General features: G+C 39.3%; 1 protein-coding gene across 1 annotated transcript in view; it reads left to right on the top strand.

The window, feature by feature from the left end:
* The window catches only part of foxf2a (forkhead box F2a), a 377,307-nt gene that overhangs the window by 38,549 nt on the left and 325,421 nt on the right, over nucleotides 1-13,337 (top strand). The gene's annotated exons all lie outside the window — the stretch shown is intronic.

Genomic DNA, 13,337 nt, shown 5'->3' with positions numbered 1-13,337 from the left:
ACAAACTGAAATTAAGGACAAAGCTGAATATACCCCTATTGAGGTAAGTTGTGTGTTTGTGTAAGGAAGAATATTCTCACTTTAAGAAAGTAGCAATGCATCTTGAATAAGTGGCTTTTTGTCAGGTGGCTGAGCCACGGGGCATTGTTGGCATGGATTTAGTGGGAAAGCTCACACTAACTAAAGAGGGCTACTAGTACATTTGTGTAATGGTAGACTATTTCACAGAGTTGTGTGAGGCTTTCCCAGTTCAGAGGAGGTAACAACCTGCATTGTCAAGCTGTTTTACAGATTTGGTGTCCCAAAAAGACTTTTGACTGATCAAGGCACATAATTTGTGAACGAGGTTAGAGATATTAAATATTAAAGTCTTGTGTTGGTTATATAGTAGTCTTTATGTTTGATATAAATCAATATGGGTGTCCGCAAAGTACTTGGCATTAAAATAAGTTTATGTGCCCAATTCCACCCCGGACCAACGGACTGGTTGAAAGATTAAGTGGCACAAGTCAGAGGTATGAAATTGACCATTTAACTATGATAAAACTTAGTACATGAATGGCAGATGAAGATCTGCTCTTGTCTGTTTATTGTATATTTATTCATTTATCAGATACATTTAATTGAAAGTCTTGCACATTATTTCACTATAGCTGATTAACCGTAATACTTTTTTTCAGGTCTTTGAGCAAACTGGTGGTAAAACGGCTAGACAACAAGGGGATATTTTTTGGAGACTGCAATGTTCTGTCTCCGAACTAAAAAACAAGTAACCACCAAATTCTCGACCTACTTTTTAATGTTTGGCTGTGAGGCAAGGTAACCATATGAGGTGCCAGACAATTATGAGGCAAGCACAATACATCTAACTTATTAAGTCAGGCAGGCTTATTTGGGCAGGGAAAATGGGTGGGAAACTTTGCAGTAAAGTTGGCCCATACAAGCTCTTGCCCTGGGATTTAACTTAAACCTGGGGATAAACTTAAAAGTGAGGTTCTGAAAGTGAGAATGCATTCTGTTAAATATTCCATAGGCATACAGTCCTACCTTGCAAGTCTGTAATCATTCTTTTTGACCACAGGTTATTAAATGCGTACTTGACCTGCCTTGTGAGAAACTATTCAGGCAGGGCATTATTCCTGGATTCCCTGGATTCCTTTCAAGTCACAAATATTTGAAAGAGGAAGGCCAGTTCAACGAACAGGGTAAAATTCCTGATGCCATACAAGTAATGATGGCAATTTCAAAATACTGCCTCATGAAGCTTCGAAACCTTTACAAATCTTTTGTTCCGAATCAATGCTTCATAGCGTGTATCAAACTACCAGAGTCACGTGATTTCAGTAAACGAGGCTTCGTTACGTCATAACTGTTTCAAAACACTTCGAAATTTCAATGGTTCACCGCTGAGGGCGATGATCTCTGTCAACCAATGAATCACGAGGAGTCACTGAGAACCACTGAACAAGTGTCTGTTTTTACCAGATCTCTGATCAGTTTTATACATTTGTAGACGTTTTAATTAGACATTAGTATAATTACAATGAATAGTGATAGTTAATAGTCTCTTATTGGCCTGTTTAGCTGAGCCATTCATATAACAAACCCTGACAATTGATAACATAACATAATAGACAATTGATAATCTTATTAGATGATTATATAATTGCATTTGAAAGATTTTACTTTCAATAAAAAAAAAATTGCAATACATTTCTGAAAAGTGTTTTTATGCATGTTTGGCAGGGTTTTTTGTTGCATTTTCACTGTTCTGAGCACTAGGGGTCAGGATGGAGACAGGTGTCGGATTGTTTCTAAGCCTGTTTCAGTGTTCCAAGAAGCCTCGATCTGCCCACCACTACATACAAGTATATTTCATGTTCTCAGATAATTTAGTAATCTGTTATTGGAACGCCACATTTATACCTGTATGCTGTATATGATGTGCTGGTAGGGTCAGTTAATGAGACTGACCACTGGACACTCCTGGTTTGGTCAATAACCATAACGCGTTGTTCATTATAAACATGGGATTATGAATTATATTGAGAACGTCATACATAGAAAACATGCTGTAATGTACCCTGAGTGTAAAAATAGCCGCATTCATCGTGAAGCGTGCAAGCGATTTGCAAAGATTAAAGGGGTGGTTGAGTGTGATTTCACTTTTCTAACTTTAGTTAGTGTGTAATGTTGCTGTTTGAGCATAAACAACATCTGCAAAGTTACAACGCTCAAAGTTCAAAGCAAAGGGAGATATTTGCTTTTAAAGAAAAGGACTACAACAAAAGGCTGGTTGGGACTACACGACATTCCTCTCGGGTTAGTGACATCACTAACCCTAGAATTTACATAAACCCCGCCCCCGGGAACACGCAGTCCATGTTGAGAAGAGGAAAAGTTGTTGTATAAGCAACATGACATCATGACTTTGCGTAAACATACACGCCACTTTCAAGTCAAGTGGCATGTTATCTATACGCATTTTGAGCTATCCGCGTGTATGTCCACGCCGTCATCTTCCGCGTGTATGTCTACGCCGTTAAATGTCCGAGTGATTCCGCGTGTATGTCTACGCCGTTAAATCTCCGAGCGAAACGAAGCAAAATGTATATCTACATCTGGGGAGAGATATTTTTTTACTAGGATGGTAGGGGAAGACTCATAAATGGTATTAACCTCAGTGACGGGTAGGTTTAGGGACGGGGTTGGGGTAAGTCATATATATTTATATAGAGAGTAATGTAACTTTAAGTCAACGGCGTTGATAAACACGCTGAAAAGCGATTATGCGTGTTGATAGCACGCCAAAAATGGAAATACGAATTGGCGTGTCATACATACGCCATTTCATGAGATCAGTCTGGTATAAGAGTATATTTGTGAGTCAGCTCAAACTTTAGCATCCATCTTTTCACATGCAATAGAAAGTCACTCTGTGTGCATCTCACAACAGTTCATATATGAGCAATTTATAGATTTATCATGACAGAATATCCTAATTGAAGATAGTTAACTCCACATCAGCAACATAAATTCATCAACTAACCATTCAGAGACGTCCTGTTGCATTCTACATGTTGTCACTTCTTTTTGAGTCTCTCCATCCTTATCTGACTCCGTTTAACATTAAAGGCAGTACAGTTTCTGTCATTTTAGTGTGTCTGCGTGGTAATCGGAGCTGCTAACAGACACGAGCTCTTGAAACCCCGCCCTCTGCAGCAGCTCATTTGCATTTAAAGGGCCAGGCACAAAACGGTGCGTTTTTGCAAACCCTCAAAAAGTGACAACTTTAACTTGCTATATAAAAATATCTGTGGGGTATTTTGCGCTAAAACTTCACACACACACTCTGGGGACATCATAGATATATTTTACATCTTGTGAAAAGGGCATTATACCACCCCTTTAATATAAAGATTAATATAAAGGTCAATAAAACGTTACACTCACTTCAGTTCTTCTGGAGGTGCAGCAGGAACACGAATAGTTGGTACTGATCCTTTTTTCAGGAGCAGCTTCTTACTGACCCTCGTTTGTAAAGCAGTCTGGTAAAATGATTCGCGCAAACATGAAAGCATTGACCTTGATCCTGGGGAATATTCCCTTCGAAAACAAACTCAGCCACTGCGTCTTCAGCTGTACGGATTTAGGAACATCAACATGACTGATGTGTTCGTTATTGCACCGAAGAACAGAACACCACAATCGCTTAAACGCCATTCTACTCAGTGCTCCAGCTATCAACACTGGACGCGCCGGTCGGCGCGGGCTATGATTGACAGCTCGCTCACGAGGGCGCGAGGGCGGGTCTGTGTTGAAACGCTCCTGTCAATCAACCATCGTGGGAGGGGTTGATTTGAGATGGGGGGGGGAAACATATACGAAGATTTTAAAAAAAACACTGGATGGATTTTTATCATTTTATGATGGTTGTGTACAGGCACTGCCAACACACATTTCAGTACAATCAGCTTGTAAAAGTGCATGTCCCATTAGATGACCCCTTTAAGACTGAGTCATTAATTCATGACCCCATCTTGACAGATGATAAATCCCAAGGAAAGAATAATTTGAAAGCCAAGCCTAACTGCAGAAAGGTTGTAAGGTAAGGAAAAATGTATGAAGACACTCAATGTTGGTCTGTTGTTTTCATTTACTTTTTTTTTTTTTACCAAAGTGATTTTATGGCCAGCAAAGACACTCCAACCGCAAAGTGGCAATGTCACAAACATCGCCACACAGCATTCAAAGGGATGGGACTTCATGTGGTGTATTTGTCTGCAAGGTACAGATCCAAAACATAAACACAGGCCTGTCTGTGCTACAGCAAACAGGAGTTGTTGTTGTTTTTAAACCCAAGTTGTACAAGATATTGGTGATATGCTTATATGTGGGGGCAAATATCCTCACACACAGGACAACATTGACTCTTGCGTATTTTAATCTGGTCTCTTTCAGATTGAATGTGAGTTGCTATGGCTGGTACCATTGGGAATGTGTGACCCGGGCAAACATTAAAGCGGTTTTATTTGCCCTAGGTACCAAGGCCCTTAATTTGCTACTCTCTTCCACAGCATGATTTACATTTACATTTACATTTACATTTATTCATTTAGCTGACGCTTTTATCCGAAGCGAATGCATGATGTCAATGCATTGGCAGAAATTTTATTGTGTGCCAAATAAAAACAAAACTAATTGAATACATTTTCTAGAGTTTTGTCTCTGTTTTATTAAAATTTAGTGCACTTACCTTTGGAATAGTAGACACATTGTTGTGAATTATGGCCTTAAAAGTGGGCTCTTCCTGATTGCTGATCAATACACACAGCATGCCTTCAAGGCCCATCTCTCACAGACTCCTACAAAACATTTTCAACCACAAGTTCCAATAAATGGGAAAATATGTACAGCTCAGTTTGAGCTTAGAGATACTGTACATTCATGGAGCAAATCCTGTTGAAGAATTTCCCTTGTCTCATGAGAAAGTCTGAATACTGTAATGCCAAGCAGAAAATGGGTCACAAGGATAAGAGAATGGAAAAGTACCAAGTTACGAGGATAACAAAATGGAAAAGTACCCAAAAAGTCTGTAAATGCAGGTGCTGGGATGCGCTGGCAGAAAAACATATTTTTTTATATGTTCCACCAATAGAGGAAGGTCTAGGGAGAAATGTCTCTAATGGTGGCAAGGCCACAAGGAGTGACAAAGAAGAAGAGATAGATATGACAACACTATCTCACGACCAATTCGTACGAATTCGTACGAATGATAAAAAGATGGCGAATTCGTACGACCTCACTCGTAGATTTGTCTAAACCCACGTGATGGGTAGGTTTAGGGGCGGGGTCAGGGGTAGGTCATTTGTATGAATTTATACTAATTGGGCAATTCGTAAAATATGTGTGAGGTCGTATGAATTTGTACGAATTAGCCACCTCGTAGAATTTGTACGTTTTCCCGTGAGATCGGGTTGGATATGAGGGTGCCCATTGGGCACCTAGCGTTAAGAAAAAGTATAAGACATGAACACTGACCATTGTAACCTTAGATGACCAGCTGGCTTCTCACTTTATCTGTCAATAAAGTTAATTCTTCTGACCTGGAACCTCGACTCTGAGAAACTTCTTTGAGACCCCCAGATGATACCGATGGACCAAATTTGGGGCCCTGGCTCATGGACTAATAGTAACCATGTCACCAAACTTAGCTGCTACTATAATGAGGTCAGAAAAGGGAAATATTACGAAAATGCAAATAATAAATTATTATCAAACCTACTTGTTGCACAAATTAAGTATAACATTACTTTGGACCTTGCTTTGTAAATGTACACCAGTGCGTTTGTGTTCACTTATGAGAAGGATGACATGAATGGATGAGCTTTCATTTGTTTAGAGGTTAGACATCAATACAATTTAAATAATTATCACTTAATTTGACCAACATTCTAAAGCACTGCTACAGAATACAACCTGTCATGAACTGCTCTAAAACACACGGGCTGAGGAACCAAACGCAGTATTTATTAAAAGGGTAAATAACAATCATAATCCCAGGCAAAGGTCATACATAAACAATCCAAAAAGCAACTTTAAGAGCTGAGGCGAACAAAGAAACCCAAGGGAACAGGCAGAGAATCAAAAGACATGGGAGAAACAGGATACAAAAGCACTCAGAAATGCAGTTAGACTTCTTCTTCTTCGATTTGATGGTGGGTAGCACCATCATTAAGGTGCATTATCGCCATCTACTGTATTGGAGTGTGGACCAGAATTTACCCATTTCATAAAATAAAAAATAAAAAAACAACTCTAAAGTCTCTTAATCAGCTCTGTTCTCTTGAGACAAAGAAATAAACTCTCTAGTCCATAAGTAATTATATTTTTAAGCTTAAATTCATCCATTCCCATCTTTCTAGTTCATTATTCATTATTTCTCGTTCATTATTATACTTTTGACAAACACAAATAACTCCACAATGCTCACATAATCCTGTTGGATGTTTATTATCTTTAAGGTTTTATTCAGCATAGTATGTCCAACCCTTAATCTTGTTAAAATATTTTCCTCTTTGGTGCTTCTTTTAGTTATCCTCACTACTCCTACTTCTCGTTGTATTTCATAAAGATGATGTCCTGTATTTACTGTTTCCCAATTATGTTGCAATGCAGTTAGAGACATGCAAGACTCAACAATAAGTGATTGAGATAATGAGGCACAGCTGAAAACAATAATGAAATATGAGTCCAGGCAGTGAGTTCTGGGAATTGTAGTCATTGTGTATTGTGTATGTGAATGGCAATGAACAAGAGAGGAGGGACCTCTTGTGGACAACCAGGGCACTCCAGCTGGTGATCATGACTAAAACGTTAATGCAACTGAAACTTAACATTTATGATAACCTTTGATAAAAGTATGAGAGTTGTGTATCAAAATTATTTTCAGTTGAGTGTAGAGCAACATTCAAAGCATGCAACATGCAGCTCCACAAACTAGTGTCGTATTGAGCTATTAGCTTATTTTAATAATATACAGACAACTTTGGCAGACAGAATAAAAACACAAGAATACATATTTATTTAAACATGCAATCATAAACATTTAAAAAGCTTAATCTCAGTCATTCATCATAAGAAACGTACAGTTCTACTATCATAGAATTTCAAAAACAACTAATATCTGAGAAATTTTGAGAAATATGCTTTTATTGTAGGTGTGTAGTTGACTAGTTGTTTATTTTTTTCTTCAAACCAGGGCCGGCGCAAGCTCAACTGCCGCTCTAGGCAAAACAATCGTGCCGCTCCCACCTCACACTAACAATTAGGTACAATCTTTAAAGGCCCCCTGAAAATTTTAGTTTTTTTAGCTTTTAGTATGAATATGTTAGGCTTAAGGTTATGAATAAGCTGGTGTGTTCCAAACCAATGACAAAATTTGCATAAGCATTCAAATCTTCCAGTCTCTCACTTCCGCTAAAACGGATCACGGATTTTTATGACGTCACCGCGGACTTCGGCTTCTCATCACATCTTCTGTCCAATCACATGCTCTCTAGAATGTAAAGCGTCTCGCCCCCTATGCTATAAATACCACCTGGCCAAAGCTACCATCGTTGACACGTCGCGGAGAAATATGGGTTTTTGCCAGGGTCGATATTGCCCCGACCACTTTTTGAAACATCTCGCGGCACGGATGTACATAATATAAATAAATAAAACATCTCCAGTTAACTAGCAGGGCATTCATTTCGTTCGATTGTCAAATTAGAGGCGTTCTTGTGCTGAGCTCGTTGCCGCTGCTATCAGTGGCCTTCAAGATTGAAGACTGTAATACAGTGTTCTCTACGGTGGCCGAGAGAGCTCAACGCGCTGCAACTGAAGTAAACACATGCAAATAGAAAAACACCCGCAAATTAAGAAAACATCTTCATCAGTTTTACAACACATGTGTGCTCCAAATGCTCACAACACAACCAAATACAGAAACGCGCTGCAAACGTTCACAACACAACCAAATACAGAAACGCGCTGTATTTAAGCGGAGGGGTCTTGAATCAGCCTGAAGGGGTTGTATTCGCTATAACAACCGCCTCGCTCTACATTATCCCGCTTATTACATGGCTACCTACCAAATAAATCAATAATTTGACACAAAATATTGATTTTAAAAGGAGTTTATTGATTTAAAATTGATTGTATTGCTTCCGCTAAAGAAAATAGTCCGTTCTGTCTCTACGGTTAGAATCCTGCGTCCATAGCAACGCTCTGTTTTTCAAGGCAACGGTGTGTTATACTTAGCAGCGGTCTGTTATCAAGAAATAACAGGCCACATTCTACATTAGAATTCAACCAAGCCATGTAATAAGTAAGGGATAATGTTGAGCGAGGCGGTTGTTATAGCGAATACAACCCCTTCAGGCTGATTCAAGACAACCGCCTCGCTCTACATTATCCCTTACATAGCAACCTCCTCCCCCACACACCTGTCCCACACACTTTTTAAAACAAAATTACGCTACTGGTTGGAGATGTGTGTTCGGTTGCTCGAGTTTTATTCGTTTTTTATTCCCAACTGTACATTGGTTAGGAATTAAATGGCTAGAATTTATTCACACCTCTACTATTGAATCCAATGTATCAGTAGCGCTCGGATTCGCTTCCATGTGCTGTCAAGTACAACTCGCAGTCTGTGAGGTAAACTAAACACTATTGGCTATTTGAAAAGGGGGAGGAGCCATTCAATATGTCCCACCTTAGCTGTTTCAGTGGAAATGAGTCAAACGCAACATACAAAGCTGGCACTTCAGTGGGCCTTTAAGATGCATGTGAACGAATGAAGATTTTGTTTACTTGTAAAATTACACTAAAATAAAAACGTGCAAGCATGTTTTCGGATTTTTTTTCTTCATTCTGCTACGTGAAAAAACCCCCCCGCAAGAATGCAACCACTAGTACAGCTGCAAATACAAATTCTGTATTATAATAGATAGTGTACAGAATATAAACTAGGCATATGCACACAACTTAGCTCAGAAGTACTAGAAGTTTACATTTTCCCTGACTGATACACACGAACACATACACACAACAAAAGCCTAGGCTACCTTTTAGAAGCGTGCGCGTCGGGCTTTCATAGCAGCAAACGTTTTGATTGTGTTCCTCGAACGTTTTCAGCAAGTTCGCGCTCAATTTCATTTTTCGCTAGTCCATTAAGTCTGTCCGGTGTCATTGTACTTCAGATATCATTTTTAATCAGTTTAAGCTTTGAGAAACTGCTTTCTCCAGAGCTTACAGTGACGGGGAGAGTGAGAAGCACTCTTAATGCGACAAAAACATTTGGAAAAATTGATTCCATTCCTTTTTCACAGATGAATTTAAAGCTACAATATGTTGTTGTTTTTTCGCCGCTAGGGGTCACTAACCTCTTACAATAACAAAGGCGTAGATTGATGATGCAGTAAATAAGCGGAATCATGGAACTTGCTGTCATGCTGATGGATCTAATAATATTTATGGATGAGTGAAAACATTCATGTTTTTTAACATGACTGTGGTATGAGGCAGGGTGTGATTGCTAATGAGAGACAGATATCAGCGTCACACGAGAGTCCCACGGATATAAATGGAATGAGGACATTTAATTCTACCGAATTACCCGCAAGTGCTGAATTAATACTCACACAGGTCAGTTTATTTGATTAATTAAACTTGTAAGGTAATTCAGCACTGTTTCACTTGGTCTAACGTTACACTATCATACAAAACTGCATTTGAGTGTGTTGAAAGTTATAATTATATTATTCTATGTGTTAGTTTGTTGGCTGTATGAGACTAGCAGTAAGCTAGATCAACATTAGAATAACATACTGATCATATTCTAACATTTCATCATGTTGTAACATTGATTTGTTTCATGTACATTTGCTCACCTGTCTAAAGTACATGCAAGAGCGCCGTCTCTGTCAAGTCGAAGTTAGTCGCGGACGTGGAGCTCTCGGCATCTCGAAAATGCCACGCCGATATTGATCCTCGTTTTATTTCTCCTTTTGTCCCAAAGTCTGCTTGCCATGATCCATAATGTTTGAACAAAACAACAACAGTGTGCCGCTAAACAGTTGTCCACATCTGTCGCCATGGTTACTATGGCAGTACAAGCGGAAACCAGGGATAACGCGGATATTACGTCATTGACAAGGGATGGGCACTATTTAAAATTGTGAATTTCTCTGAATTTACAAATTCTTGGAAACATTAAGGATAATGTGAGCACACAATTGAAAGAAATATATAACACTGCAAGTGGTTTTTGAATATTTTTATACAAAATTCTTACATATTGTTCCTTTAAGCGCATCTAGTGGTTTAGATCGAGCAACCAGGCTTCTGCCCAAAGAAGTCAGCTCTTCAAACAATTCATGCCCATTAACATCCCGCTAGCCTCCATGAGTCAGGGCCTTTTCCAGTCTTAAGCAATCCTGAAGAACTATCATATTCTCCTTTTCTTTGAGAGATGCAATGTCATGTCAAACAATCTTTACACGGCTCTTTTAAGAGAGTGAGCACTGCACGGGACATATAATGCCCTTGGATTTTTGTCCTGCACTCTCTTTTGGACACCACTGTTTTTCCCCCGCATATTCGATCCGTTGTCAAATCCTTGACCTCTCAAATCCATTATATCAATCCGTAGATCGCCCAGTTTCTTAACCACGACATCTGTCATGCCAGCACCGGTAGAATCAATTAAATGCGCGAATTCTAAGAAAAGCTCCTTTACCATCACAATACTTACTCAGTGCTGTCACAAAGCGCATAACAACTGTCATCTGTTCCGGTCTACTCACATCAGGTGTGCAGTCTAAGATTAATGAAAAGTATTTTGAGAATTTCCTGTTGAGTCTGAGAAGCATTCCTATGATTTCATTTTGAATATCTTTTCCCAAATATTGAACATGAGTTTCCTTAGACTGTATTCTTCTGATGTGTTCTGCCATAACACTATCAAACAGTCCAATCGTCTCTACAAGTTTCAAGAAATTTCCGTTGTTATTTTCATATAGATTATCTGTGCTGCCACGGAATGCCATGTTTTGCATCGCCATTACTCTCACAATGCTCACCAAACGTTCCAACACCTGCTGCCAGTGTAATGTTTCGCTTAATATTTTACGCTGATTTTGCGCATCAATTGTGTTTTGAGTGGCCAACCTTGTGTCCAGCTCTTTTCATTCATGGAAACCGTCCTCATGTTCACTTGACTTCTCGTGCGAGTTAAGTATGCTGGAGAGATTTTTCATCTTTAGCCAGAGCAGAAATTCTCTCGCTTTCACAAAAAAAGTTTACAACAAAAGCAAAAAATAGCGTCCTTGCTAATCGAATAAACCAGCCATCGTCTGTCCAGTTTCTCCCCGTTAGCTAATGTGCGACTGTAATGAGCCTCGTAAAAAGGCTCTTTTGGGAAAATAATGCCTTTGGTTTGATGTGGCCCTCCCTGTACCAGAGTGTCTTTAAGTCCAGGATTTATTACTGCTGGCCATTTGCCGGTGTCGTGACATATTCCCTCACCTTCTGAAGGTAACATTACTCCCTGCTCTTCCGGCTAATGCCGGGAACCCACTTAACGACTAGCTGAAACATTCTAAAGGGGGTCGCACACCGGACTCGCAGCTCGGCGGCGCGCCGCACAGCGCCACGTCTTTTAAATTCGAACACATTATTCTCTATGAGAGTACACACACCGGCGGCGCATTTCGGCGTCTGTCCGCGGCGGCTCAGGACCGTGTTCAAAATCCTGCTGTGCCACAGAGCGCCATTTACATAGTTTTATATTAAATGTACATTTATGTGTCTCAAATCGTAGTTAATGTATATACGGACGTCACCATGTGCTGCAATACATTTAGTTTTATATTTATTTACAGAAATCAGAAAATTGCTGATGTTATCGGATTTTCAGGTGAGAGTTGTCCTAGACGTGGCGCGGCGCGGCGCGGCGCTGAGCTGCGCGTCCGGTGTGCGGCCGCCTTAAGACTGAACTGAATATACTTACAGACTTTCCAACGACTACAGCAGATTTTAAACATCGACTGTTAACACTGACTAAACGCAACTGTCTCTGACTCGGCATATTTGGGTATGATCAGTCGTAAGTATCAAATTACATTCATAATTGGCTTTACAGTCGTTAAAGGTGCTCTAAGCGATGTCACGTGTTTTTTAGGCTGACATTTTTTTGTCACATACAGCAAACATCTCCTCACTATTCGGTAGCTGCCTGTCCCCTGAACACACTGTAAAAAATGAGATGAGGGGGATGAGGAGGGAGGGTCGGCTAGCCTCCGTTTTGTTTGACAATACTTCGAACGTCAACAAGAAGTGACATCACCCAACATCGCTTAGAGCACCTTTATGTGTGTCCCCAGCTTAAGCTGTCTGCCTCCTTCAGTACATTACTAGCAACGTCCACACCTTCGCTGTCATTAGCATGGTCTCTGCTGATGCCTACGCTGTCATCTTGAAAACAATGTCTCTAGAACAATTGCAAGAACAAAATTATGCTATCCACATTATTCCTACGCCCCATGACGCTTTGCGCGAATTATGGGTGTAACTTCCGTTAAGCTATAAACAATCAGTGAAAAGGCTCGCTCTATGAATGCAATACGTTAAAAAAAGTGTCACAATGAGATGCCATTATTTCACCCTTCAACCATCGAACATTAAAAGGAAATTTAAAAGTGTAAAAGGGTAATTCTTCAACTATGGTACTCTTTGAGCTAGACAGTTTCAGGAAATAAAAACTCTTCTATTTTGTACAGTGTGGTGGAAATGACAGTGAACCCAAGGGACAAGGGTTCTACTTATGAAAATTATAGGACAATGTGAATAAATATTGCAATATATAATATGTATATTTGAAATCTACATTATTTAAAAATTTAATTTAGAATTAAGCGAGGTTGAAGGTACAAAGTCTGGCTTATAGGGACAGAGGGAAAACAGTAAAAACCATGCATAAAAGGCCTCATATTATATAACAAAAATAATGATTTAGCCATGATAAAAAAAAATTATAAGTTCACCTTGGGGTGAAGTAGCCTAAGTGTGGCAAAAACAAAAAAGAAGAAATGTTTTTTAGATTTTATTGTTTCATCCAGGGACAAAAAAAAAAAGTACCATAGTTAAAGAATCACCCAAAAAATAATTAATTTAATTGGACAAAAGTCTAAGAAACTTTTTTTTTTTTAACCATGCCTTAGTTGCAGCATAAAAAGTGCTTGATGAAATATGAAAGGTGTGAATAAAACAAAGGAAAATCAAAGTACTGTATT

Source organism: Leuciscus leuciscus (assembly GCF_965113295.1).
Source record: "Leuciscus leuciscus genome assembly, chromosome: 6".
Classification (NCBI taxonomy): Eukaryota; Metazoa; Chordata; class Actinopteri; order Cypriniformes; family Leuciscidae; genus Leuciscus; species Leuciscus leuciscus.
The sequence above is the reverse complement of the archived record's forward strand: the minus strand, read 5'-3'. Positions and strand labels throughout refer to the sequence as shown.